Source organism: Mustela erminea, chromosome 4, assembly GCF_009829155.1.
Source record: "Mustela erminea isolate mMusErm1 chromosome 4, mMusErm1.Pri, whole genome shotgun sequence".
Taxonomy (NCBI): Eukaryota; Metazoa; Chordata; class Mammalia; order Carnivora; family Mustelidae; genus Mustela; species Mustela erminea.
Window position 1 is genome coordinate 11,140,547 of NC_045617.1, and position 24,464 is coordinate 11,165,010.

Here is a 24,464-nt window from a genome sequence, read left to right on the forward strand (position 1 = left end):
GTACATTTGGAAAATTTCAGAAGCTGGCTGCCGCTGAAATAATTTTGATTTTTTTTTTCCAGTAAATTTAGTTGTCACAAAAGGCGCTCGATTGACAGCCCCGCAGAGGAAAACGTGCGAGTCCGGGAGATGTGATGTCAGCTCCTGCCTGAGGAACGCCTGGGCTGGAGGGCCTGCGGTTGCCTTGTCAGAGCGGGTCTTTCGGGGGCCACTCCCCGCGTTGGTGACACCCTGGGGGTGAGTGAAATGATTTAGCCGTGGTCTGGTGGGTTTGTGGGGAGGAAGGAGAGCCAGTTTCCCCTGCCCAGTCCCAGTTTCTTGAGTCCCTTGGCATCTCAAATAATTATTGGGGTGATTGGCGGGATTATTCATTTTGAAGCTCAGCATAGTCATCCCAAAGCTTCTGCATGACTTTTCATTTCCTGAAAGGGAGGTCATGGGCATGATAGGTGAGTTAAAACACGGAGGACAAAGATGGTGAGAATGGATGAGAGGAAAAATATCTTCCAATGAAATCATGATGGATAGATGATTGACGGTTGGTGTTCCTCATCCTTGAGTTGGGGAGGGGAAGCCAATTCGGGGGAAAGGATATGTATCTGGATTTAGGATGGATTGAGGTTGGGAGACCTGAGGTCACAGGACTTTTTCCTGTCCTATCTTTTCTTTTTTCTCCCCCAGTTTGCTAATTCTCAGCAACCAACCTCGAGTGCAAGGCTTTGCAGAGAGATGGTAAATGAGAAGTTATATAAAAACATCTTTAAATGAGAAAAAAAAATATTAAAACGGGATTAAAAACAAAATGAAGAGGAAAGACAGAAAATGCACTTCGTGTTTCAAATACACACCTGCAAAGGGGTATTGGAGGCCCGGGACCGTTAGGGTGAGTGGGGAGGTCTGACCCTTATTGTGATGTTATTGCGTTCATCCCTCCAAGCCCACCTCTGACATTTCTCCAGGTTAACATCAGTGTTGATCCTCATTTGGAGAAATAGGACTGGGCCATGCGGTGTGCTTCTCACTATGGTCATGTCCAGTGAATTTCATACTTGTTTCCAAATCTTGATTTAAAGCATTTGATTTCCCACCCCCCTTGTCTATCTGGCTCTGCATTTCCCATAGGATTACTGAACCTGCTGGTGTTTGCCATGACTACATCCAGAAATATATCACACTTTTACCCCTGAAATCACCTCAGCCTGCTGCTTTCAGATTACGGGCTCCTCTTTGTGCCTTCCCTCCCTTATTCTCTCCTTCTCCCTCCTCACTGGGGAGAACAGCCATGGAGCCTGTCAGCTCTCTCCTTGCTTTGTCCCCCCCATACTCCTGCCCCAACAACCTGAATGAACCTTTCTGGAAGAATTCTGTCTACCCCTTGCTCTCTGGTTTACCTACTTGGTTTTTTATTTTTCCCTTCCTTACTTCACTTTTTTGCAGGCTAACCCAGGCACTTGTGGACTCTTGCTCCTAACTCTTTTTGTTTCCCCAAAGTCTCTGCTACATGAATTATTCCCTCTTTTTCTTAAATCTTCGATTACTCTTTCTCTACACTGGCTCCTACCCCCTCTGGCTACAAACATACTTAGATCTTCTTCATCTTAGGAAAAAAAAAAATCTACAAAAACTTCTGTGTCTCCCTCAGCTGTTATCCTTTTCAAACTCCCTTTAAAACAAATGCCTCTATTTCTTGACCTACACTTGACTCATCAACATGATTTGATTCTGTCCCTGACCATCCCACTCCAGACTTTTCTGTAGAAATTGTCAGCAGTGATCAGTCTTTAATTGTCAGATCAAATCGGATCATCTACTTTCATCTTCCTTTTACCTGGTCTCCCTACAGCTTGATACTAATACTTAGTTTCCCTCCTTGAAGCTCTTCCCTCCTGATTTTGCTCCCATGTCTTTGACACACATTCATTTACTTCTTGCTGGCTCCTTTCCCTTTATCCTCTCCTTACACGCCGACTCTCCCTTTGGTACCCCTTCTCTCTTCATTCTACAAGCTCTCTCAGGGCAGTATTATTTACTTCTGTGTTTTCAACATTGTCTTTCCCATGGGTGACTTTCAAATCATACTTCCAGGACTGACCTCATGCATGAACTCCCTCTCTAGTATTTCCAGTTGTCTTCTGATATTTCAAGTTCAAGCTATCAGAAAGTGAAGTCATTATCTCCAGAATCCGGCATGGCACTTGGCATGCAACGGTCTTGCTGAAGCAGAGAAGACTTTTCAGCAGGTCAGAAGATCGTTTCCAAGATGGTCACTTCTGTGTTCTTCCCTTTCCCCTGGAAAATTCAAAACCAGGCAGATGCAAACTGATAATTCCCATCCCGACGTATCTTGAGAAACTCTATCAATTCTGAAATTACAGAAAACAGATTACAAAATAATAACTTCAAAGCCTTGTATGAACAGATGTGTTGGTCAGCTTTGCAGTAGGACCAGAAGGCCTTGGACAGCCTGACTGCAGGGCTAGTACAGAGTTGGTAGATGCTTCAGTGTTATCTCTGTGTGCCTTGATCTATTCATGCCACTTCCCTTGCATATCCTAGAAATTATAGCTCTGGAATTCTGCATCAAGGCTCAGCTCTGTTATTTTCTTGGTACGGTATGTATTATTCATGTCGTTTTAGTCCAAATTCATTTTGCCTTCTGGTCGAGACTGATAATTCAGACTTCACCTAAGATACTGTGAATCAGAGAGGGACTCTGTCAGTGGGTGGTACCACTGGTCTGATCAGATGGATGGTTGATCTTCTGAGTGCCTGTTTCATGAAACCCAGAGAACGGAATAGTAAGAAAGTATTTAGTGGTAAAACCATGGGTGTCCCCCTGATCTCTCTTAAATATCACATCTTAAGCAATTACCTTTGTATAATAAAAGCATTAGCAATGTTTACTTGGGCCCGCTTGAAGCACCTCATACATTCTTTGGAGGTACCTAAAAAAAGAAGGAGCCCTGGACCAGTAAAGAGAAAAATCAAGAATAGGAGGCATTTGGTGACACAATGACAAACAAAGCCCATTGTACTGTTCTTAGAGTTGGCAAAACTACCCCAAGATTTCTCCTCCTTTTTTTTACTATGGTGGTCTAATAATGATGAAAATATACCTGGGTTAAATTCACATCAGGATCTCAGGTTTTGAATTGGAAGCCAGTATCCATCTATGGGAGGTTCACCTAAGGAGGGGGATGGATGTTGGAGTCTTTCTGGTTCTAGGAATGCAGAGATCTTTCTGTCTCCCAGACAGGAAGGAAATGTAAGCAAGGATAAAATAGGCAATGGTCGGTAACACAATTCTTTTCTCTCTTTAGTATTTTTGTCTGGACCCCAACTTGAAGATGTGTTTAAGATCTATGGAGAGCAGACGCCTGTCATAAGGGATACTTGCTGCTCCATTGGGGCTGGGAAGAGAGGTGGAGAGGGGGAAAGACAGTGCGGATGGAGGAGGGAGGCGTGGCTCTGCTCGCAACTAGAAGACACTTCCTAATGGGACACACGGAGCCTTATTTAATTCTCCTGTGGTGTTTCAGTCTGGATGCTTTCAGATCTTTTGAACTCGATGCTTTTATCTTCTACTGACTCAGTCGATGCAGACGAGAAAGTCCTGTGAGGCAGTAATGTCACCAAAAAACTGTGTCCTCAGCTTTTATTGTTCTAATTGTATCCGCTCTGGAAGGCACTGGAATTGACACAGCCCAATCAATAATGACTACTTTTAAGTGAGGAACCATTCTTGGAGACACTGCTGCAGCATTTGAGATTTACAGATATTTTCTCATTCAATTAAGAAGATGGAGACCATTCAACCTCTGCTGGTCAGAGAGCTGGAATTCCTGTAACAAACTTTTGCCCAACTACATTTGGCAGCAGAATTCCCCTATAAGAGAAAATCTGGGCCGTGTCCCCTGACTTGATGCCCAATATTTTATATATTCAAGGGAACAATGTGGAACAGAGAAGAGCATTCTTTAAGTTTATTGGGAAGAAACCCTCCTGATCAAAATTCTCCTTACAAGTTTGCTTGGATCAGGCAAAAAGCTGTCCATTGATGATGGTCCTTAATAGCTTGTAGCTTCTTCTATGACCATGGAGGGAAGATCACAAAAGCTATGCGATCCCTTAGAACAGCTTAAATTCTTGATGCATATATAGAAAATAATTTGGATTCCCAGATTTGGGTATTTGGTATAAACTCTTCTATCTTATTACGGACAGAGGGGCCTCCAATTGCAGGTATGGCACTGGACCAGATGTGGAGCCCCTGACAGCTGGAGGATAGTCCCACTAAGATACCCAAAGCTCAAAGGTAACAATGATTTAAACAAGGAAATCTTATTAAGGCATAATATATATACACAATAGAATATACAAATAATAAGGGTGCAACTTGATGAAATCCCTCCTATACACATATCTAAATCAACTTATAGAATACTGCCAGCATTCCAGAAAACTTCATCATGCTTTTTCCTAGTAAATATCCCCAGAAGCTTACCATTATTTTTTTTTATCTGCATAGATTACCTTTTGTATTTCACTTTATATTCAACATTATATTGGTGAGATTCACCATGATGCTGTTTGAAACATAATTTTATTCCTTTTTATTGCTACTTACTAGTCCATTATATGAATATAACTAAATCATATTTACCCATTCTACTGTGGATGGTCATTTGAAATGTTTCCAAGTCTTAGCTCTTATGAGAAAAACTGCAATAAATATTCTTATACCAGTCTTGTACGTTGCCAAAACATTTTCATAATAATTATTAAATCCATCAGCAATGGAGGGGGGATCCAGATGTTCTACCTTTTTTTTTTTTTAAAACCAATACTTAGTATTTTCAGTCATCTAAAATTTTAGCCATCCTGGTGAGCATGTAGTGATACCTTATTGTGGTTTTATTTTGCATTTTCCTGATGAAAATACCATCTTGCACTGAGCATTATTTCTTGTGCTTAATGGTCATTTGGATGTTTCATTTACAAAGTATCTGTCCAAAAGTTTTGTTTACTTTGAAAAAATTGGGTTGCTTGGGCTTTCCTTATGGATATAGTAATGCTGTGTATATTCTCAGAGTTCTTTGTCTAATGTATATTGAAAATATCTTTTTTTTTTAAGATTTTGTTTATTTTATTTATTTGACAGAGAGAAATCATAAGTAGACGGAGAGGCAGGCAGAGAGAGAGAGGGAAGCAGGCTCCCTGCTGAGCAGAGAGCCTGATGCGGGACTTGATCATGACCTGAGCCGAAGGCAGCGGCTTAACCCACTGAGCCACCCAGGCGCCCCTATATTGAAAATATCTTATCGTGGACTGTCAGTTGTCTCAAAAGTGCTCCCTCTCCACGGTTCTCTCTTGCTGACATTGATGGTTATACCTAATTTCAGCCTTCTAGTACTGAAGTCCAAAGGAAGCAAGGAGAACCAAAGGGGAAATGGAGATCCCCATATCAAGTATTAATCAGTGGGAAGGTGCATTTTCTGCACAACCATTCCTAAACCCAAACACCTCATGTCTCTTTTTGTCTTGTGGTGCCCTCTACTCTTGCTGTTAGCACCCACATTATACTGCAGTCTCTTGACAAGACCCTGAGCTCCTCGAGGCCAGGAATATGTCTTCTCATCTGTGTATCCCCAAAAACCAAGTCAGGGCCTGGCTATGTTCCACTCTGTCGTTGCTCAAAAAATATGTATTAAGGAAATGGATGAATGGGATGATTTTAAGCATAGAAGCTACATGACAGGATTCGCATTTCAAGTAGATAATTCTGGCAGCAGTTTGGAGAGAGAGGATGGAGGTCTCAAATATTAAGTGGCAATTTTAGATCACACGGATTTAGACAGCAAATCCAGAGAAAATATGCTGAACAATAACAGAAAAGGTCTGTATGTGTTTTTCTTCTATAGCCAAGGGATGCACAATCAACCCCAAGGCAATGATGATGTCAAATTTTGTTAGAGAATCTACTGAATCTGAGTTGGTGATAGATGACAATACAAAACAACAAAAAAAAGATATGTCATAAAGCCCAAATGACAAATGTCAATTGAATAGTACAGACAGTTAGGTGCTAAGAGTTCAGAGAAGCTAGTGATTACCATGAGCCACATGGATCAGGATTTTACCAGTAAGATTTTTTTCCTTAATACTAAGATGTTAGCTGATGTGCTTTTTTTATGATGATGATAAATATTATTACAATCCCGAAACTAGAATGCGTTGAACGAGAAAATACAAAAGATGAGTCTTGATGTTTTTACTATCTCTCAGCCTCAGAATCAACACTGAGAAGAGAGGAGTCAGTAGAAGTTTCTAGAGCCACAAGGATTAGCACTGCTGAACTCAGAACAGCAGCGGCTCTGTAGGCTATTGTCAGCTGCAGATTCTTGGACATGGGTGCTCACCCCCTCTTCACAGTGGACCCTGATTCTGCACTCGTGCTCTAGTCTTCCAGCCAAAAGGTATTTTTGCCACAAGACCCCAATGAAGCTGACTGTGCACTCTTTTAGATGGGGGATATAATACTTAGAAATCCTCAGGTTACATTTTTAATTTGAAATTGGGGCAGTCATAAAAAAAAAAAATCTTGCCATTTACAACAGTGTGGATGGAGCTAGAGTGTACTAATCTAAGCAAAATAAGTCAATCAGAGAAGGACAATTATCACATGATCTTACTGATATGTGGAATTTAAGAAACAAGGCAGAGGATCATAGAGGAAGAGAGGAAAAATGAAACAAGATGAAAACAGAGAGGGAGACAAACCATAAGAGACTCTTAATCTCAGGAAACAGACGGCTGCTGGAGCAGAGAGGGTAGGTGGATGGGGCGGCTAGATGATGGACATCGGGGAGGGTATGTGTATGGTAGTGCTGTGAATTGTGTAAGACTGATGAATCACAGACCTGTACCCCTGAAACAAAAATTACATTGTATAATAATATTTTAAAAAATGTTGACACTCAGAGAAACTCCACAAACTTAATTTTTTTAGGTGGTAAGTTTTTTGGGGTGCCTGGGTGTACAGTTGGTTAAGCGTCTAACTCTCGGTTTTGGTTTAGGTCATGGATTCAGAGTCATGAGATCCAGACCTGTGTGGGGTTCTGCGCTCCGTGCAGAGTCTGCCTAAGACTTTCCCTCTCTCTGGCCTCTCCCTGCTCTCTCTGTGTTTCTTTCAAATAAATAAATAAACTCTTTGAAATAAAATAAAGTGGTAAGGTTTTTTTTTTTTTTTAAGTAAAATATGCATAACATAGAATTCACCAACTTAAGCATTTTTAAGTCTATAATTCAGTGGCATGAAGAATATTCACACTGTTGTGTAACCAACACCACTCCAGAATATTTTCATCTTCTCAAACTGAAACTTTGTACCTATTAAACATCCCCTTCCTCCCATCCTCCAGCCCTTGGCAAGCACCCTTCTGTTCTCTGCCTTTATTATTTATTTATTTATTATTTGACTACTCTAGTACCTCGTGGAAGTAGAGTCACACAGTATTTGTACTTATGTGACTGACTCATTTCACTGAGCATAATGTCATCAAGATTCATCCATGCCGGAGCATGTGGAAGAATTTCCTTTACGTGATTGAATAATAGTCTAGTCTCTGTATATACCACATTTTGTTTAGCCATTCAGAAACTTGAATTGTATTGTTCCTACTTCTCCAAAGTGAAGGTAAAATTTTTATGCCTTTTTACATGTTGTCAGAAGAAGACATAAAGTGGGAGGGAAGGGCACCTAAATTTATTGAGAAACTACTACGTACCCACAGTTAGGCAGTATTCTTTACACAGTGTAGCCATTTGTGCCTCACACCAGCCCTGTAAAGTAGGTGTGATCATATCCATATTCATCCAAAGGAATTGGAGTGATTTATATTCAAGCTTATGAGACCACAATGATTGTTCATTGTTCACTATTTTGTTGTGCATAGGGGCAAAGCCCAGGGAAAGCTGACACCATGCCGTTTTGAAAAGTCTACGTTTATCTTTGGTTATTCCTCATACTTTTACTGTCTTTCCACTTTCAGCATCCTTTCCCCACTCCCAGATAATCTGTCATCAAGGTCAGCCACGTTCTAGCTTTAAGAGGAATTATTTTCTTATATTGAAAAAGACACATACCTTAGTAAGGAAAACCATGATTATTTCAATAGATGCTGAAAAGCATTTTAATTCTTCATATTCATTATTTAAGAAAAAAAGAACTTAAATACTTAGCAACCTGAATGACAAGATCCAGGTCTCCTGACCCTGGATTATTCGTCCGTAAAATGAGAACTAGATCTCTCCAAGTCTTGGATTTTCCCTTGTCTCTTGCTATTCAACCCAATGAATGATTTTTGTAAATTACATTGCTGTTTGTTTCTGTTATGCTCTGCAGTCCTGGAAGGTACTTCAGTGATGAGAATGCTGAATAATAGAGAAGAAAGGTTGTTTTGGGGTGCTGGGAGTTGGCACTATAAATTCACTCTAGAAACGTCAACACTTGAACTCAGTTCTTTACTAACTGAACAGCTAAGCCGTGGGGATATTGCTGAGTGATAGACTAATTCAATTTTGACAGGTGATTCTCTTAGCTGACCTCAGGATCATGGTATGATTTTACCCTGCTCTACACTTCTTGTAAAATACTTGGGTGAGAGGTCTGCTAGCTAAATGATCAAGTTTGTAGATGACATGAAGGTAGAAGGGATAACAATATTAGGAGTCCAAAGAATTTTATAAGCTGGAAGCATGATCTGAATTTAAGAATATTAAAGAGATGCAGGTGTCAGCATATAGATCCCAAAAGCCAACTAACTCTTCAAGCAGAGACACGGTAGGTAGTGAATTAGTCAGTTGCAAGGGATGGAAACATCACTTTCATGGACACCACAGAGGGAGGTTTTGGCTCTTACAAGCAAACCATGAGGGCTTGGAACTTGAGTGCTGTTAGGACTTTATCAAGTTGTCTTATTTCTGATTCTCCTCGTGAATTTTTTTGTTTGTTTGTTTTCTCTATGAGGAAAGAACTCTGGCCTTGAACAGCTCTCAGACTCACATGTTTCTAGTTGAGTCAATAGAAATAAAATAATTATCTTGCCCCAGTTAAATAAATTCTTTTGAAGGAATCTTTAGGCCACTAAAGGCCTAAAGGTCCACTTTGAAGGACCACTTTAGGTCAAATGCCATAGCCAGGTAGGGGAATGTATATAAAGCATCTGCTTGCCATGGGAATCACATAGTGAGAAAATTTTCCAGCATGAAAGGTGGTGTTAATGAAGGGTCCAAAACAAGAAAGACTCAGGGGTTTTGTTGACTCTAAGGATGATAGAAGTTGCTGGTAATAGGGGCTTGTTAGAAAAGCTTGAAGTTTGCCATGATAGAACTAGGGTATCTGGAGTCGAGGACATAATGGGTGTCTGTTTTTCACTTCTCAGTTCATTCTTGTTGGTCATCTGGTTGAAAAGGAAAATTGACAGATTAGAATGTATCCATAGGAGAGTTCCCAGAAAGGTGAAGAAACACAAAGTTTTATTATGTGCACAAAATTAAGGATCAGGGATATTGAACCCAGAGAAGAGGATGTCTGTGGAGACATAATGAATGTCAGTAATGTATCTGAGGAGATGTCCTGTGGAAACAGGACTGAACTTGCCCTGTGCTACCCTAGGGAGACAGTCTGGTACCAGCACCACCTGGGACCTGCAAGCCTTCCTATGCAATGGAAAGAGCAAAGTCTGAAGAACCTGACAGACCAGGCCACTCATGAGACTTGTCATGTTTGGTGCCTTGATTAATGTGTCTCATGGGAACATATGAGCATCTCATCACACGTGTTAAAGATTCTGTGATGTAATGAACCTAACACTGCTAATATCATGCCTGACATGTAGTGTGGCTTCATTCACAGTAGCATTAGTATTAATAGACTTCGCATAAACATAAGGAAGGAATTTTCAACAAATTGGGTGATCCAACAGCCAGTGGGAGCCCACACAGGTAGTGAGCTTGCTGTCCCTGCAGGTGTTTGAGCAGAGGCTTGAAAACCACATGGTGGAGCACACTCAAACACCTCCTCTGGCTGTTGGACTAGGTGGCTTCCAGGGTCCTTTCTGATTTAGAAAGTCAGTGATTCTGGATCCTTATCCATTTCTTAACTCCTTTAACTATTTTTCAAATTCGTATTCATAATTTATCTGTTTTCAAAAATCTAACAAGTAACAGTTTCAGCGATAATTATTGCATTTCTATATTTATAGATAACTGGCACATATGGAGGTGGAATAGCACAATTTGATATTTTCTCATGTGCCAGATTTTTTTAATAAATATAGAAAATCCTATAGTTATGAAAAACTATTTGTTAAAATTAAACATATATGCAACTGGGCATCTGTTCTGATGTACCAGCTCTCTTGAGAACCGAGTTTCCTGTTGCCATTGGATAAAACCCAATATTAGCCCAGAGTTCAAGGGCCCTATGTGTCAGATGGCCCAAATAAAAGCTAAAAAAACCTCACTAGTTCTCACATGTATAGCACTTCTGTTCATTCTGGTTAGAGTTTAGTTTTCTATCTATAAAAATAAAAAAATATCCCCTCCCTGCAAAAAGCTATAGTAGGAAATATATATATATATATATATATATATATATATATATATATATATTTTTTTTTTTTTTTTTTTTCTGCTCAATGATAAGGATTCCAAGTAGACTACACAATACAGTGAAAAGAGTGAAAAGAAGAGATTTTTAGGGCGAGCTAGATTTGGGTAGAAATTTCTGTCTCTCTTCCGTTCTCCGTGTGTGATCTTGGGCAAATTGTTTAACATTCTTGGGCCTTATTTTCCCACCAGTAAAAGGAAGAGAGTAACACCTATTTTTAGATATGTTGTTAAGGGTAAAATAATTATCAACATGGTACATTTCTTGCAATAGACATTTAAAAAATATTGATTCCCTTCTTGATATGTGTGAGTTTATGCATTTTGGAAATGACAATAGGGATTGTACTGATGTTGGCAATAGTTTTAAAGTAAGATCTACCATTTATTGAGTGCTTCTTATGCTCTCAGTAATAGATTAAACATTTAAAATACCGATCTGTTATAATTCTATGAGCAGCTCCACAGAATGCCTGGCATTTTATAAGAGAGAAAACTGTTAGAGAAGTTAGCTTCTTAAAGATCCTAAAGCTTGCAAGTGGCGGAACAGGATCTCACAGCTGGTTCCAGAGCCTGATTTTTAACTCTTACTCGATAGTGCCTGGCTAAAATTCTAGAAAAATCTTTAAAAGAACCAGAGTAACATTAATAGTATTTTAGAGTTAGCATAGATGGTGTTTGCATTTTCATTTCACTCAGGTGAAACATGAGTTTTTTTTTGGTGTTGTGTGGTTGAATTTTCACAACCCCCTATCTTTTTGTAATTACAACTCCCATAGCTTTTAACAGATAACCATTGGATTAAGATTTCCTAGCCATTACCATGGCATTAGTTTTCCAGTAGGTCTGTTTCTGCCACTTTTATGCTTTGTTTAATCATATAAAACCAAACCTGCGTATTTATTTTTCTCTTACTATTAATTTGCATGGTGAAATATTCCAGGCGCTATGATCTGTACAAAATTATGGACGAGTGAGCTCTATCCCTTGTCTCCTTTCATTTGGGAAATTTCCCTTTGGGTCTGTCATGCCCTCCACCTCCACGAATAGTCAAGTCCAGCTGCTTCCATTCCCACTGGTGTGCCTGGGGGACAGGAGGCTCATCCCCCCGCGGGCTGGGCAGAGTGCCTGGTTCTTACTGCCTGTTGACTGCCTGTGACCCCTGAGAGCTTCCAGATATGTTCGGAACACCTGTTCTTTCAATTTAGAAGGACACAGCTCTTAGTTTCACTGAATGTCAAAGTTTAATTTGCTACCTTCCAATTTAGGCTTATTTTTGAGAATTCAAAACTCCTTTCAGATAAATTAAGTTCAACTACTGGTGGTTAGGGAGTTGTTTGACCTTGAATTATTTTCTTTTTCTTTTTGGAGAAGACTCGACAAAGGGGCTGACAGATGAGATTGAACACTGGAAAAACCTAGGAGAGTTTATGAGCATGAATATACAGATCAAGGGGCAAGTAAATATGTCAGAGGCTGGTGGCATCATCTCCTGAACAGAAACCATCCACACCTTTTTGACGATTATGTCTGGGGCCCTACAAATTTCATGTTCTGTGTTTTAGGTGGTCTTCTATATTAAACTTTTTGATAGTTAACAGGTTCTCAATAAATTTTTAGGTAATATAAAAAATATGAAGAGATTCAAGAATGTCAAGAATCCAGTCTTTCAAGATTTTATTTATTTATCTGAGAGACAGAGAGAGAGAGAATAAGCAAGGGGAGTAGCAGGCAGAGGGAGAGAGAGAAGCAGGCTCTGTGCTGAGCGGAACTCAATCCCAGGACTCTGAGATCATGACCTGAGCCAAAGGCAGATGCTTAACCAACTGAGCCACCCAGGTGCCCCAAGAATCTAAAATTTAAAATACCACTGTATATCTTTGATTTTTTAATTCAATAAGGATTTTCCTTGTATCCATAAAGAAGCTGCTGCTCTTAGGTTTAATGAACTCTTGTCTTTACGTTCACACAGAAAGTCCCTGAGAAGTGTCACTTGGTATTTTTTCCCAAATTATAGACCGCTTGGAAGACAACAAGGAAACTCCAATGCAAAGGAATGTATGATTTGACCATCATCTAGGGCAGTGGTTCTCAAATCACCTGAAAGCCTTGCTAAAGTACATGGTTGGGCCTCACAGAGTCTCAGATATGGTAGGTCTGTTGTGAGGCCTAAGAATCTGCATTTCTAACAAACTACGAGTTGATGCTGGCACTTCTGATCTAGGGATCCTCTTATAAAAAGCACTGATCTAGAGCCATGTTCACTAACAGAAACATAATATGAGAAACATAGGGAATTTAAAATGTTCCAGTACCCTCATAAGAAAGTAAAAGGAACAGGTGAAATAAATGGTAGAAATATATTTTATTTTAATCTAAAGTAGCCAAGATATTATCATTTCAACATATAGTCAATATAAAAATGATTAATGATATATTTTACATTCTTCTTTTCATATCAAGTCTTCCAAATCTGTTGCTTTCTTTATGCTTACAGCACATTTGATTTCAGACTAAACCACATTCCAAGTGTCCCATAGCCACAGGTAGCTACTGGCTACTATATTGGAAAGTGAAGAATGAATATTCTAATAAATTACATTGCTAAGAAACAGCTCAAAGAAGTCAATAGTGATTCTCAACACTGGTTGCACATCAGAAGCACTTGGAGGAACGTTAAAAATATACCATTGCCTCAGACCCATTCCCCGAGAATCTTAGTTAGTTGGTCTGGGGTCAAAGGTAGGCACCAGCATTTAAAAAAATCTGCTCCAAGTAATTCTAATGTGCAGCCAGATCAAGAATTCCTGGGACAGATGGAGGCCGAACTGAAGGTAAGATTGACTTACATATGCAGAATCCAGCCACATGTTTCCTTGGTGCTATGGTCTGAGTGTGCCCCCCTACAAATTCATGTGTTGAAATCTTAACCCCCAAAGACGGTGATATTAGGAGGAGGGGACTTTTGGAGGTGCTTAGGTTATGAGGGTGAAGTCTGACGAATGGGATCAGTATCCTCATAAAAGAGGCTTTAGGGAGCTCTGTCCCAACTCCACCATGTGAGGACACAGCGGGAGGTTGGCCCTGTGCAGCCCTGGAGAGGTGGAGGGGGCCTTCCTCAGAACTGTCATGCTGGTGTCACGACCATGGACATCAGCCTTGAGACATTTGTTTTTAGAAGGCACCCGGTTTATGGTCGTTTGTTATAGTAGCCTGAATGGACTAAGTCACTTGGCAAAGGGAAAAGAGAAACTAACATGAATACCACTACATCTAAGGCACTTTCCAAAAGATTGTTTTATTTACTTCATATAATCCTGCAAAGCAGATCTTACTGCTATTTTGCAGAAGGTGTAGTGGAAATGTGACAACATCAAGTTTGTTAGCCAGTTTCTGTTGTACTGAATCAAGAGCAGATCCTAAGTGACAGATGAAGTGACAAATTCCAAGACCTGCTCTTCCTGTGGTACCATCTTGCCTGCCTTGTCTTATTTACTGATAATGCAAAGTTCCTTCAGCTGGAACTGCAGGTCCGCTCTTCCTTTTCTACTTGTTCAACTGAGTACAATTCCTCACCTTTAAAGAAAACTAAAACCAAATTTCATTAATAAAGTCAGTGGCTACTTTTTCACAGAGGATCTAGATAATATTCCAAGTATTTTGGGTGGGGGTGGGGCAGCAGGGGAGTCATCAAATCAAGATGATTAAACACAGGTCATTTCCTCTCACTTTTCTGTCTTAACGGGAACTCCCTCTGCGTCATCCCTTATATTTGATTCTCCAAGTTGAAAGAGATGTCCATTTGATGTCTGAGAAACTTTTCTAGCTCTGACTTACATACTTTAAATTTCTTTTCTTAGAACTTGCGAGCCGCCTTTTGGCAGGAACATGGGATCATCACCAGCATGGTGTGCCCAGGGGTTGTGATGGCTTGAGGCGGGGCGGGGGGTGGGGTGGCATCCAGGGGCAGCTCTGGCACTCAGGAGTGGGCAACTGTCCTCCACTCTCTCACATAGATTTACTAGGAGCTTTCCTGAAGTGAAATGTGTGACCAAAAGTCTTTTGTGTTTTTTTAATCATATGGGATTTAGTATATTTAATATGTGATTTGAATCTCAGACCTGAAGTGACTTAAGCCCTTACATATGCCACCTCACTCTATCCTTCCTAGTTTTATGTGGAGGAGATGTCTGTTTGAGGCTAAGAATTACAATTGCTTTCCAATGTTTTACTTATAGGGTCTCTCCTGGCTCACTTTTCATGTACTTCAAAAATCATCAAACAAAACAAAATAGGAATTTGGGTCTCGCTGATCTCAATTGTCCTCAATTTCTTCTTTAACATTAATAGTATTAAGTAGATCTCCTAATTAAACTAATTATTTGTTATTCTTGCTGTAGAGGACCTAAGTGTGACCTTGGAATCCCACTGCCGAGAACCTTAATTCTGAAATAGAGTTAACATTTGAACAACACAGGTTTGAACGGCACACTCCACTTATATGTGGTTGATTTTCCATAAATTCAGTATAGTACTCTAAACGTATTTTCTTTTCCTTATGGTTTTCTTAATAACATTTTTCTTTTCTTCATAGATTGTTTCATTGTAAGAATACAATGTATAATGCATATAACATACAAAATATGTATTAATTGTGTATTTATCGGTAAGTCTTCTGGGTTACAGTAGGCTATCCATAGTTGAGGCTTTGGGGAGTCAAAAGTTATACATGGATTTTAGACTGTGCTGGGGGGATCAGCACTCCTAAATCCAATGTTGTTCAAAGGTCAACTGTTCTTTCTTGCAACTTCTATTTTTGAGTACCTGGATCTAATAAACTCCAGTAAACCTTGTTCAAATTCATGACACGAGTTCCTGAAATTTGGTGACTACAGGTTCATAAAAAGGCATTTTACCCATCCTTTATTAACTTATTGGCAACCAGTCTTCATTATAAATATGAGGACATGACAGAGAGGTAAGAATTTTGAATGATACTAGTATAAATATTTGACCAATTTATGCCAGATTTGGGTCAAAAAAAAAAAAAAAAGAGAAAGAGAGAGAAGACTTCAGATTATGGAAAAAGTAGGAAATAGATTAGATAGTTAGGTTTGGTTGAATTAGGTAAACTCAGAATCAGGCAAAATAATTTGCTCCCCAAATTTTGTTATAGAGTCTTATTCTCATTGGGTGAGTTATGGAACTGAATTTGAGTATGTGCCAAGTGCTGCTTGGTGGTGGTGGCAGTGATTTTGGTAGGGAAAAGGAATTTTAGTTGTCTTCAGCATGATTTTGTCCCACCTCAAGGCACCCCAAATACTGGTGAAAATAAGGTACTTGCTGTCTAAGTCCTCTAGGTCCCTTCTGGTGAGATTAGATTGCCTCCCTATATAATGGGGTGCTTGTCCCCAAGTCTTTTGGATTCATTCAGCTGAGGTGTCAAAAGTGGAGGACTTGGTGGATGTCAGGTATCTCCCACTCTAAAGCTATGTGCATGCCTACTCCTACTGTGTGCCAGGATCCTGTCAGCATCAGCCATTCACCTTCAGTCATTACAAAGGGCTGTGTTGTGAGGACTGCTTAGGAACAGTGGTCAGTGTGTTGTACCCCGAGCCGTGAGGAGGACATGTTTCTCCTTCATTGAAAGCAACTAAAGAAGGGAGCTTCAAGAGAAGCAAGGAGGCAGTTTACTATGTCTTCTGGACTTTGGGGAATACACACACTGTAAAGGTGCATGCTTGCTGGAGCTGGCAGAGAAAGGGATGCCCAAGTTCCCGGCAAGAAGCACAACCCTCAGGCAGAACAGAGGGCCTGTCTCCAGGTAAGACAAGGGCCCAACAGAGGGAGTCAACCTGGAGACTGAGAGGCTTCCTGCCCAGACCATCTGAAGGGGTTATTTGACCCCAGGGAAGGATGGAAATTCCATTGAGGGCCAGGAAGGAGGGAGCCCAGGGTGGTTATCTGAAAGGAAGGTAATAGAAAATACAAAGTTGGTTTCTGTTAGCATCCTGAAGAGTGGTACTTCAATAAAATATTTTATAAAATGTAATTTCAAGTCATCCCCAAATAAAGATACAATAAAAGTAAAGGGGTTAAATTTTGCAGATCCCCTGGCTTTACCTAAGTTACCTGTCTCTAAGGAGTGTTGGGGATGTCACACTAATTGTACTGAACTACAAAGATTCTCTCAGCAGTGGTATAGGGGACAGGTCAGAGGAGGGAGACAAGAGAATTCCCTCCTCTCTCTTGGTCTATCGTTTTCCTTGTCCCACAATCAGATGTCCTTGCACAGAGCTCCCATAATAAACCCTTGCCTGCTCCATCACTGCACTTATAAAAATTGTTCTTATTTTATTTTATGACTTATCTCTGGAACTAGCCCCTTAGCACTAAAGCATCAGGGATTCCTATTCCTGTTTGTCTTCAGAGCACCTAGGACAGCTCCTGGACCACTGTCTGTGTTCTAGGAATGTTTGTCACAAGGGTGAGTGAGAGTTTCAGTCCTGTCACGAGCTCTGGGGCCTTGAAGACTGGGCCTTCTCTGATAATTTACTTTATTTGGGCTTCAGTCTTAGTGTACCAGGGTTGGTCTCCATTCCTGTTTCCTCCACACCAAAAATCTCCAATGTAGTAAGTATAAGAAAAGAAGACTCAAATAACAGAAGGAATCAAAGGCAATGTCAATGGTTGGGAGAATATGGTTGAAGCAACACAACAACTTTCAGTTAGCAGTGGTAATTGGGACACTGAGAACTTTTCTGAAACGTGTTTATCTAAGATGAAAGGGACCATATGTTATTAAAGACCAGTCTGTATGTCAGGTTTAAGTTGGAATATTGGGGGCTATCTTTACACTAGTGATGGAAGGTTGATAGTGAAGTTGATTGAGAGAGAATAAAGCAAAGTAGTAAAGACAAGAGTTGCAGGCAATCTGAGAGTTGGTGGGTGGTAAGGGGAAGATCCTACCTCCCCACAAAGGGTTAGCAAGTGCAGAGGAGATTTTGGGAGGCACTGTCCCTGGGAACCTAAAGAAAAAATAATTCAAAAGCTGTTTTGCAAAACCCAAATATTTTGGTGCTTGTAGTTCAAGGTAAGAAATTGAGGTTGAGCCTCTGCCTTCGGCTCAGGTCATGATCTCAGGGTCCTGGGATCGATCGAGTCCCGCATTGGGCTCTCTGCTCAGTGGGGAGCCTGCTTCCCTCTCTCTCTCTCTGCCTGCCTCTCTGCCTACTTGTGATCTCTCTCTGTCATAAAATAAAATAAAATCTTAGAAAAAAAAAGAAATTGAGGTTGAATTTGGATGGCTTTAGAACTCCTTGTCAACCCTCATGGGTCAGCATGATCTCCTTTACCATCACTGTCCCACAAAGAGCCGTCAACATATGCCTTTAAAAAGAAAACTGTTGTAATGTTATATACCCACAGAACAGAAAGTTCCAAATTGACTTGGAAGAGTATTATATTTATTATATTATGTTTTATAATAGTATATAAATTATTCCAATTTTATACTAAAATATATTCACACTTCTCCAAAAAAACATGCTAATTATTTCAGGTAGCATTTTAATGGATTATTCTTGGAGCAGGTCAAAAAAGAATGTATAGGGGTTAATAAATTATTACTCACACCTAAAGATATCTTCATTCTCTCCCCAAACATCTGTTTGATGTCACGGGGTCATGTAGAAAAAGACTAAATCTAGTTCTTTAAAGAAGAAACAGGAATTATTTTCATCAGCAACCAGCACGTGGGGTGCTGCAACAGGACCTTGGAATGTCGTCAGAAATTCAGTCAACTTCAAGGCCAAAAACTGAAGGCTTAGAATCGGCTGAATCGTATGAATTAGGACCGGGGAGGGCATGGCCAAAAATTGGGGGAAGAAAACTTAGTATGGGGATGGAATCTGGTAAAGTCTGCCTCAACAGCACTCTTTGGACATTATAGAATTTGTGATTTTTTTTTTTTTTTTTCCCCTAGACAGGGGTGTTACTTTCCTCTAGGTGTTGCCCACTAACTTTGCAGGAACCAATGGAGGAGCCAATCAGGAGCATGCCCCACTTTTTCTCTTCCTTATCTTCTGAAAGGGACAAAGTATTTCCATGGAACCCTCAAGGCACAGGGAGAAGAAAACGGTCTATGTTATAAAAACCTCTTTTGTATATATTATGAACCACCATATCAGGAAATCTATGAACAATCTGAAAATTGCTCAGAAGGCTGAGTGTGAGAAAGCTGTACTGTATCAAAGAAAGCGTCCAGAGGACACATTTTCAAAAGGGAAAATTGCCAGCACAGAGCACTGTGGACAATCAACATGAAAACAGGGGCTGATATAATCACAGCTAAAGGAACAAATGTTAAGCGTTCTCCCTTCAGCTCAGCTGGCCTATTATACCTCTGAATACCCAGGCTTACAATGCCTCCCCTCCCTGCCTCCAATTCCAGAAGTGTCAGACAGGAGACACAGTGCCAGCAAAAAACCTTCCACCGATCTCTTGTTAGCTAACTGCGGTGTTTTGTTCCGTGGTTACATGTCTGCACAGGCCGTCATTGTGTCAGTCATAATTACCACCTGTTCGCCCGCTCCCTTCAGGTTCCATCACCTCTGCGGCATTAAGCAGCCAGCGGCAGGAAGCAGTGTGGATTGCCCAGGAGCAGCGACTGTCAGGCTCTGGGTTTCAGAGTATAATTGCTGCCTGCACGCACAGAGCTCTGGCCTCTTCCCCTCCTCCCCCGCCCCTCCCCGGGTCGGAAAGGAAAACACCCAGCTGTACACATTCTTTAGGCAGAGGAGATCAGAGGCACATCAGATGTCATCTTCTGGCCATGAATCGGACCTGAGCTCTAACACAAACATGCCATTCTGTGACCAAAAATAAAAGTTCAATTTTTTAAAAACTGTACAGACCACACCTCCTTGCCTCCGTTTAGTGCTAAATAGTACTAAATAGTGCTCCCAGCTGCATAGATTGTTTTCTTTTTCCTAGCATTATGCTCTGAGGCTTTTGATTAGAGACTTTCTTAAAAATGATGTTCAGATTGGATCGTTGCATCTTTCCCGACTCGTTCTAAGATCATACTGAGCAAATAACAGATAGCACTAGCTAATAGGAATGCAGCACTTAGCGCGGGACAGGCATTGAGCATTCTGCGTTTAAGTACATAATTTAGTCTTCATGATGCCCTAATCTGGTAGCTACCATTTTCATTCCCTTTCATGGATGACAAGATCAAAACATAGAATGGTGAAGCTCTACCCGCTCCTTAACTGTGCTATTATCTTTCCTTTCCTCCAAACCTTTGTACCTGAGGTATTCGCAGTGCTGGGCCTTTCCTTCCCATAAAGCTAATTCCTGCACATGCTAAGAACTCATCTCAAAGTCAAGTTGCTGGGAAAGCCCTTCCTGACCTCATCCCCTATTCCGAATTAAATATTTTAAATATTCTTATGGACTTGAGCTGATATGACTGGTGATCTGTTTATTTCTATCATTGGCATAACTGTTATTTATGCTACCATAATTGTTGGTGTTATGTCTATTACTTTCTTATGGCTTGGGTCTATAAATCTCCCAAATAATTTAGTTCCCTGAGTCAATCTCTTCTGACTCAGGACGAGTTTAACATCTATGTAACTATTAGCAGGAAAAAGATGATGAAAATTATGGCACTTTTTACACTGTCTTTTTTTTTCCCCTTAAATTTGCCAAAATATGGGGACTTGGACTTTATATGTTTATCATGTAGTACCAGTCATGAATGTTTATTACTGACACAATATTGCTCGGGAAGAGAATATTCCTTAGAATTATTAAAATGTCATATTTATGCAGATAGACTCTGTGAGTTCAAAGTGCAATGCTTTCACTTGGGGACTTGACAGCAGTAGAGTCATCCCAGGAGAGGAGGATGGAATTGCATCGAGTAGGCCTATGGTTCTCAAAGTTGGCTGGTCATGAGAATTACCTGAAGAACTCTGAAAAAACAGATTTCCTGGTATTCCACCACCCCTGAATCAGCATGTTTGTAGGTGAGGCCAAGGAACATGCATTTGTCAAACTGCCCTAAGGTAATTCTGATGATCAGCCTGTTTCTAGCTGTTTGAGGTGGTTTTCAGTGGTTTGGTTTGAGTAATTACTCAAAGTACATAAAAGCAATCTTCTGATGTGTGGACACAGGACCCCCAGAGAGGATAAAATAAACAGATCACCAGTCATATCAGCAGCATGAAGCAAATGAAGAAGAAATGTACATTTTCTTCTGGTCAGGATTCTCAAAAACAGGCTCAACGAGAATAACCTGGAGGAGCTTTTTTTATACAAGGCCTATGCCCTGGGGCTCATACTTGCCAATTAACTCAGCATCTTAAATCAGAGCACAACTCAGACATTAAGATTCTTTGAAAAGAAGCCAGATGATGCAGCCAGGTCAGGGGTGGAATTAATGGCACATTCCAGAAAGTTCGAACCCAAGGTACTTCAGAAATCATCATTAGCTGGGAAAACTGGACTTTCCCAAAGACTTTCCTTAGGACGCTACTTCATCAGATGCTCTGAAAACAGAATTCTATGATCCAGTATATTTGGGGATCCAGTATATTTGTCTCCTGTGTATGCCCATCTTTGAGGCTTATGTGCCCAGTACAGATGAGTGTCTCAAGACATGTGACCAAGAAAACTGTGAGCTTGGTTTAATTCAGTATTTTCCCCCAGAAGCTACTTTTTATTTTCATGGCATTTACCAGCATCCACTGGAGCTGCAGGAGCAATGACTCCAGGTAAGGAGGCCAGGTACCTGATCCCTGTGCAAGGGCATCTTGTGGCCGAGGCTCTTCTTTGTCATGTATTAGGTACTGGGGGACCAAGACCTTGGAATCCTGGTTTTGACACTTCAGTTTTAAAATGATGGGTTTTGAGGGGTTGGTGGAGATTGGTCTTTACCAGTGTGAATGAATCAGGATGCTTTGACCTTTTGTTCTATGTTACCGTCATTTACTAGGTCATACACAACTTTCAATGGGCTGCAGAAACATTAGTGATGGAAACCTCACTGCCCCACCTTCTGCAGAACAAAAGACTTTGGCATTGGCTTGAAACCCACATAGAATTAGGGCTTGGTCATTGCCTTCCTCTAGGCACCAAAATGGAAGTACAAGTGACATATTTTCTGTATAAGCAGAAGCCTCTGGAGCAATTCCCTGGTTTGGTTGTGTCTCCTGACGCTCTCTCTAACCTGAGAACCGTGCCACCAGAGAGCCGGTGCTCCTGCAACCAGGGCCGCAGGACTGGATGGCACATGCGCTTGAGTCCAGCCAAGCCCAGTTTAGTCCTGGTGTAACCTGAGCAAGAAATAAATAGTGGTGATTGTAAACCAGGAAGATTTTAGAATAATTTATTACAACTAAATGCAAGATATCAACTTCATTTGGTTCCTGACTCAAGGAAAACAAATTAAAAAAAAAATGGGATGATCACAAAAATTTCTATACTGACCTTAAGAAGTTGAAAAAATGTAATGGAGCTGTTTTGCTTGTGTTTAAATAAAGGATCCTTCCATTTAGTGATCCATACTAAAATACTTTCTGTATGAAGGAAACTAATATGGGGACAGGGAAGTGTGTGGAGTTATAAATGAAAAATGTCTGACAGTTGATTATTGTTGAACCTGGGAAATGGGTAATCAGGCCTTCACCGTATTATTCTAGTTTGTATGTTTTTGAGATTTTTTTTTCCTAAACCATAAAGTTAAAAAAAGGAACATTCTCCCAAACTACTCTCTATAGGTTGAAAATTAATGAAGTTTCTTGTTAGAATTATAACAATCTTCTAATTTTATAGCATTGCCAATGAGCCATCCCGATCATAAAAGAGTCAGCCAGAGATAGCTAATAATTTCCACCGTGCAATTATTGTTACTATTTGTCTCAATGGGAATTGGTACATGTTTTGAGTTGGAACACTAAGAAAGAGAAATGAAGATCTAGAGAACTCAAAGGATAATTATCCTTCTTTGAATATTGACACACTTACATGTTTTTCCAGACGTAGATTTTGTGTAGGCGAGAGCTATTTGATTATAAAAGATCCGGTTTCTCCAAATTTTTTAGAGGTAAAAACTTCATTAATTAGCATCAAGGAAAATGGAGCATCTGTTGCTTTTTTGTCAACAGATTTTAATAATATTGAACACTGCTAATTGGATAGAACTGAAATATAGCTCTTTGTATGTTAAATTAAGATGGTTTCTTCTATTTTTTTTTTCAGCAAATTTTATTTAAACCACGGCAACTCTTCAGAGTTTTCCTCAACCTCTTAAGTTAAAATGATTTTGTATACTTAGAGAGAAAAAGGATTCGTGTCAGAAAATGCTGTCATGATTCTGTTGTGATAGTTACTGTGACCCTGTCAGAAGAAGAACAGCCAAACTTGCTAACATTCCAGCTCAAGTGTTCTCTTGAATGTTTCTGCAGTCAGAAGATGAAAGCAATATATTCAACAGGCGTGAGGAGAAACTACAATGCAGCACTGGTTAAAGACTGAATGAATGATTGGCCATCACAGGAGTGGTAGGGATAGGAGACAGCCCAGGCTTGCTAATGCTGCCTCACTCAAGGGACTCCCCTCTCTGAGTGTGCTTCTTGGGTTGTCCCACCCCACCACTTTTCACTTGTACTTCCTTAGCCACAGAGAGGCCACAGAAGCTGACATCTGAGCCTTCTTCATCCCACAGAAGCCAGTGCTTCTTTCCATCTTGTGGTTGCCAGGGTCTTCAGGGAATCCCAGCAGGGAAGACCTCACCTGAATAGTACAGCCTTGCAAGGTAAAGTCTGCATAGCCTGCCTCGTGGACCTTGACAAGTGGCATTACCCTTCTGACTCTCTCTCACTTGAGTCTGCTGCTCAAGCCTTGTGCATATCTCTAGAATCCAAATTTCCCTTACTCAAAACTAGTAGCATGGACCATGCTCTTGCCCACTCAAGTCATAAGATTTGGCTACCATAAGAGGTTCTCCCCAAATCCTTCAAAAACTTTTACTCTTTCAAAGGGTACTTAAAGGTTTTCTTGAAAAAAAATTTCCCTTAGAAATAAAAGCTTTTCAGGTAACATATTTGCCATAATGTCCATGTTCTCAATTCTTTCCTTAGAAGGCAGTCACGTTTACACACACACATACACACACACACTCACATTCTCCTTCTATGTTCATAGCCTCTAAGTTACAAAATAATAAAAAACAACACTGTTTTTGGTTGGTTTGCTTGTTTAGTGTTAGTTGGTCCTTAATTCTGCATCTTGTTTTAGGGGTTGTAGAAAACAGCACAATATTAAGGTTTTGGTATAAATTCTATTAAATTTAATGCAAAATTCAAAAACAATGGTCAAAATTTTTGGAGCTCTTAGGTGCTATGAAGATGCAAAAAATAGCTAAGATATTGTCCCTGATCTTGAGGAGCCTAACTTCTTTAATAATAAGTAGAGTCTATGGAAATTTGCAACTTTTCACTTTTTCATTTCATAGACACCTTCCATGATTTCTTTTCTCCTGTACCACAATTCTTTCTTGGCTCTGAGGGAAAAGGAGAAGGATACTGTTGAGGGGATGCTGTTGATGTTGAACAAAGGGAAAACAAAAGAACAAAATGAACATTTTGTACCATTTTACAACTAACAAAATACTTCCTGTTTGGCCCTCACAATCCTGAACCTACCCCCGACCCTTGCCTTTTGTCCACACCATTTCCTGGACCCCTTCTGTGTGCCAGGACCTGGGATATTCAGAAATGGAA

General features: G+C 40.2%; 1 long non-coding RNA gene across 1 annotated transcript; it reads left to right on the forward strand.

Annotated features, from left to right (window-relative positions):
* The first annotated feature begins 72 nt into the window (after positions 1-72).
* On the forward strand, positions 73-23,987 carry LOC116588024. The gene is made up of 3 exons (XR_004284744.1): positions 73-237; positions 18,656-21,455; positions 22,942-23,987. It is a non-coding gene; the product is annotated as an uncharacterized LOC116588024 (long non-coding RNA).
* Positions 23,988-24,464: the final 477 nt, after the last annotated feature.